Source organism: Dromiciops gliroides, chromosome 5 (genome assembly GCF_019393635.1).
Source record: "Dromiciops gliroides isolate mDroGli1 chromosome 5, mDroGli1.pri, whole genome shotgun sequence".
Lineage (NCBI taxonomy): Eukaryota > Metazoa > Chordata > Mammalia > Microbiotheria > Microbiotheriidae > Dromiciops > Dromiciops gliroides.
Window position 1 is genome coordinate 221,241,679 of NC_057865.1, and position 6,000 is coordinate 221,247,678.

Sequence of the window (6,000 nt, forward strand, 5' to 3'; positions counted from 1 at the left end):
CGGATTTATTCTCCGGCCTCCAGCAGGTCCCCGGCCGGGGGAGATTTACAGGGTCTTGAACACAGCGACAGTTCAAACCTTTGATTAATCATGTTTTTCTCCCGGCCCCATAATTTAGTTGCTCTTTTTCCCTCCCTGCCTTTTTTTTTTTTAATCAGTGGAAACAGAGACTGAGTTCTCATCAGCTTCAATTACAAATATTAAGCCCCTGGACAGCACTTTGACAGAGTCACATGCCCCCCTCCCCTTCTTCCCCAGCCCGCCCCCCTAAATCATCCCCGAATTAACATCACAATCGGCGGCTGGCGGGCGCTCAGATTTAAAAGGTGGCATATTGTTCGCGGACGGTCTAGTTCAGTATGGCAAGCTTAGCTCCCTCCCGCTGCACCCCCTCCTTTTTTCCCTCCGGTGCCCCCTTCCCGGGATCCCCAGGCGACGGTGACTCAGGAGCTGCTGGCGGTGTATCAGCCTTCTCCTCTGCGGAGGGAAGAGAAGGCTGAGGTCAGGGGCGCTCTAAAGAGGGACCAGAAGGGTAGGCATGAGCAGAGCGGGGGCTGCATACAGAGATAGGGAGACAGCCCAACCTGTCTATGAGACAGACTAGGCCTTAAGACAAGAGCAGGAAACTGGGGAGCCAGAAGGTGGGCAGGGAGAGATGAGCAGGGGCCGGGGGGAGATCATTTCTGGGCGCTTGGGCAAGGGGAAAAGATCGGATGCAAATTAGATGCAAATTTAATGCAGATAAGCCGTGATTGTCTTTGATGCAATGGCTGAGCAGCTTCTGGGAAGGAGAACATCGACCGCTGCTCTCTGCCCTGGGGCTGGCGGAGAGCTCTCATTGACTTGCTCCTCCGCACTGGCGCAGAATGCGGGTTCATTGGGTCATTTATCTCAGTACTGTGTGTGTGTGGGGGTGCATTTCCCCCGCCTCACTTGAGGATTTGAACCAGAAGAAGGTGACCCCTAGTTGCAACAGGAGGGGATGAGGTCAGACAGCAGCAAGGTCTTCCAGGCAAGACTCAAGCAGGTGGCGAAGTCTTCCTGGCAGATTTTTCAGAGCAGGAGGCGCCCCCAATTAATCTGACTTTGGAAGGGGGCACCGGGAGGCAGGGGGGAAAGACTCACTGACTCTCGCCCACTCGCTCCTAAGAATTGTTCCCCCCCCCTCCTAAAATGCAAGCGAGAGATGGGGGTGGGGGAGATATCAACCCAGGTATCCAGGTTTCCAGTTATTTGCCTAATCACTTGTCACAACCCGGCGAACATCAATCTCTAGGCTCTGAAGCCTGCCTAGCAACATCTTAACCAATCAAAATGTAAGAAAACAGGGCAACCCGCCCATCTCGGACTCTGATAGGTTTATCCTAGCAATGATCACGGTGAGTTCTCATAGGCTAGCGGCCACCTGTATGGAAATGAGCATTACCCAGGAATCCCTGTCTCGAGCTTTACTCCGCCCTCCGTTCTCAGGACCTGTAGCTCACTGCAGTGAGGACGGGAAGCAGGAGAGCCATTTCTCTTGGGCTTAGTGGTTGGGTTTCCTGCCCTCTACACTGCGAATTCTCCCTGACTCCCCCAAAGCGGGAGACCTAAAGCAATCGTCCCCCTCCGCGCTGGCTCTTCTGATTAGGCCCGCAGATGCCTAAACCGAAAACTCAGAAAAATGACTTGCGTGTCTCTTACATTTCTTTCGCACGTAGTCTATCCAATGTCGAAATTCTGCCCTTCCCCTACACTCTCACCCCAGCCACTGCTTCCATCCTTCAATGCCCACCCAGGTAGTCCTGCCCTCCCCTTGTATTCCAGAGCTCCCTCTTTGCCCATCCTCCTCCATCTCCCGCCTGCTCCTCTTTCCACGAACCCTTGCCAGTCTGGATCCAGGCACCTCACCCAGAATCTAAAGAAGGGGGCATTTAAGGGGACGAACACCCCCCCCCCTCAAAAAAAAAACCCACACCTCTCCATCCTCTCTCCCCATCCATTTTCTCCGAGGGAGCCGAGTTTGACAGCGAATTCATTCCGAGCGGGGAGGGTGATTTATTCTTCAAATATACCGACAAGTGCGGGCATGATGGAGCCCATTAAAATGTTGGGAGATTGTTTTTATGATTGAAGTCTGTATTACTCCAACCATAAAGAAAGAGAGCAAGGAGTCATTAGCATTTTCATGATGGTGTATTTCTGCTTGTCTCCGCGCCATCACTCATCTTTACTGCCCGTCCCTTTGCTCTCGCTTTGCTACAACGAGGAGAGACTGCAGCCTGAGTTGGGGTGGAAGGGGGTGGTGGTGGGAGGGGGATGGAGATCCCCAAGCCTCTCTGCCCTTCACGCCAAATCCGCCGGGCCTTCCCGGGACATGGCTGAGGCCGGACATATGGGCTGTGTCTCACTGTCTGGCTCAGCTGGCTTCCCTGTTGATTCTTCACTCTTCCCCCAGCTCAGGTCACAAGGGCCTGAACAGTGCTTGGAGATCCTGAGGCTGTGTGTGCGCGCGCGTGTGCGCCTGTGCGATGGGGGTGCTTGTCTGTGTGTACAGCGTTTCTTTCTCTGGCCCTTCTGGTCTCCTGAACCTGAAAAGTACTTGGAGATCTTCACTGCTTTGGAGGGAGTGATGCTAAGTATTCCAGGACAAAGGACCTTGGTGCAGGAGTCTGGGGACCAAAAGTATAAGAGTGAGAATAGAGGCAGAGGCTGAGACTGAGGAAGTACAATGAGGATCCTTGGGTTTGGGAGCTATGTTGGCAGGGAGCTGGGAGCCAGGACACCTGGATGTTGTCTACTTTCTCAGCCAAGGGGTCCCATAGGTATTACTCTAATCACTTTTTCTCTTGTTCTTCCTCAAGAAAAAGTGAAGAGCCCAGTTCATACCACCCTGTTTCTCCAGGGTTTTTTTCCTCCTTTTTTGGGACAATGAGGGTTAAGTGACTTGCCCAGGGTCACACAGCTAGTAAGTGTCAAGTGTCTGAGGTTCGATTTGAACTCAGGTCCTCCTGAATCCAGGGCTGGTGCTTTATCCACTGGGTCACCTAGCTGCCTCCTCCAGGTTTTTTAGTTTTCACCATGGACTCCTTTTCCATCAAAGTTCAAGTTGCTACCTTTTATTTCCTCCCCTTCCCTAACCTTTTGGAACCCTAGTCCTATACTAGGCTCCCCTTATCCCTCCTGACTTCTCTAGTGAAGGATAAAGTTTAAAATGGCCATCACTTGTGAAGAAGAAGAAATAGGTCAAGATCAGAGCTTGGAGATACTGCAGAGCTTGGGAGCCACAGAACTGTTCTAAAGCTATTACAGAACATCTGGACTCTCTTTCTTTGATCTTCCCCCTTTTGGATAGTCACCCATCAGAAGGATAGACAACCACACCCCCCCCCCAACACTTGAGGATCCTACAAGACCCACAAGTGTTGGAAGCAGGTGATGGTTGGTATTCAAGTCGAGACAAGTCAATAAGCATTTATTAATCACCTACTTAGTGCTAAGTGCTAGGACACAAAGAAAGGCAAAAACAACAACAAAAACAGACAAAAACCAGTCCTTGTTTGCAAGGGGCTTTCAGATGAATGGGAGAGACAATACAAGAACAGCTATTTACAAAAAAAAAAAAGATATATACAGGATGAATGGGAGATAGTCACAGATGATGAATGATTGTACTTTGGGATAGGCATGAGGGGCCAGAATAGAGACATTGGCTAGTGAGAATTTGAGGAGAAATTGAGGGATTCTATAAAAGGATCCAAGGGGCACCTAGGTGGCGCAGTGGAAAAAGCACCGGCCCTGGATTCAGGAGGACCTGACTTCAAATCCAACCTCAGATACTTGAAATTTACTAGCTGTGTGACCCTGGGCAATTCACTTAACCCTCATTGCCCTGCAAAAACCAAAGCAAACCAAACCAAAAAAAAAAAGGATCCAAGATTCCTGAGTACTTCCCCCCATACCCTCAGAACTCCCCTCCCACTTTCTCCACTCTAACTCCCTCAAGATAAGGAGGAGGTCTAGTCTGGTAAGTGCTTAGAGATCCTCAGAGAGAATTTATTTCTTCTGAGTCTTAGGATAGTGATTAGGGTTTGGGGGGACTGGAGATACTTAGTCCCCACCTCCTGCCTCCACCTTAACTAATTAATGCCCCCTCCAGCTTCTTGACCTTGAGAGTTTCCTAGAGTGAGTGGGTAGGTGGAAGCAAGGTATCTGGGCAGAGGCTGAGGGAGAAGGCATGTGTGGAGGTGGTACTCTATACCGCCACCCCCACCCCCCAGTCTTTGAAATGCCTGGAGGCGGTGGTGGCAGCAGAAGCAGCAGCAGCAGCAGCCCCAGATTTACAGCTGCCCCAGCACTGATGTCATAAAAGCAAACGATCCTTCTCTGTACTAATTTCTGTGTAATTAGATCTCTCCTGGCATGGAAAGTGGGGAGTGGGGGCAGCTGGGAGGGTCGGGAGAGAGGACTCTGTGGAGAGGGGAGACGAGAGGCCAGGGGGCATGCACAGGCACATGGATGGACAATATAGTCACATGGATCTAGGGACTTGGTATGTGGGGGGCAGACATCAAAGGGATGGGGGGCACTTGGCACAGAAATATGAGTAAACAGGATGGCACGGCTAACTTTGCACAGGTGAACCCATCTGCAAAGGGGACAAATGAGGGTGCATGGACCCATGGCTCTGTCAGGAGAGACTACATGTAGGTTGGTAGATACTCACTGCCTCCTCCTCTCCTGCCCCTTCCCCCTCCCATCTCTGACCAAACATGAAAGAGATATGAAATCCCCTTAAAGGAACAAGACAGAGAAGCAACCCTGCCTTGCCTTACTACCCAATCTTGAGAAGGATCCAGGGACCCAACTCTCTCCTCTCTACAGACCCCCAAAAGAGCCAGACACACAAAGAAGGGCTCAACACACATATCTCCCCCTGGGGGCAGAAATAACAATTCTCCCAGAAGAATACAGGCACATGAATTCCTCACAGAAGGGTCTAGTTATCTAGGCACCCCCTGAGGGGCCAAATGCACAGATCTCTCCTTACCAAGAACTAGAAAGTCTCTTCCCAGAGAGTTCAGACACAGAGACCCCTCTAACATAAGCAGACACTCCCCACCCCTTACCACCAGCAAGAAGGGCCCAGACATATGTACCTTCCCAGAGAGGTCTAGACACATAAACTGCCTAGCATGGGCCAGACATATAGCCCTTCATTTCCACCCCCCAGGATGCAGACATACCTACTGCCTGAAGGCCAGACATACATACTCCTCCCTCTCCCCAGGGACCAGACACACAAACTTCCCTAGAGCGGTTAGATGTAGAGAGAAGCTTTTGAGACCTCTTAAAGGGATCCTGAATAGCAGACACTTATTCCCTTCCTACATGTACACACAATATATGTACATCTATGCATAAATACATATATACATTATCTTATCTCCCCCCACACACACCCCCTGCACCCTGTTAGAGACAGACAATGGGAAAACAGATGAAGCTTTCTGGCTGTGATGCTGTCTAACATACAGTTAGAAGTGAGTAAACCCTGGGAAGCCATGAAGACAAGGACAGGAAGACAGGGTGGCTATGGAGGAAAAAAAAATCAACACAAGGGGGATGGCTGGAAAGAAAGAACCTTTCACCTGATGGCTCTATTCCTTGGGGGTACCATACCTAAAAATTGAAAAAGCTAAAGTAATTATCGCCATTATCAGGAACAATCACTTCAAAGAACTAAAGCTGCTATGTATTTACAGGTTCAAAATTGGAAAGTGTTTTATAATCACTTTGGTCTAAACCAGTGATTCATTGGGATGGGGGAACTCCTGGTGTGGAAATTTCCTCCATGAATACAGCCCATTTGTCTGTAACTTAAAGGGTTGTCAGACAAAAGAAGTTAAGTGCCTTGCTCATGTTCATAGAAATAATTTGTGTCTATATTAGGACCCCTAGGAACTAGGGCTAACCTAGTTCTTCTAAAAGGCAACAAAACCATCCTGGAGACTTAATTCG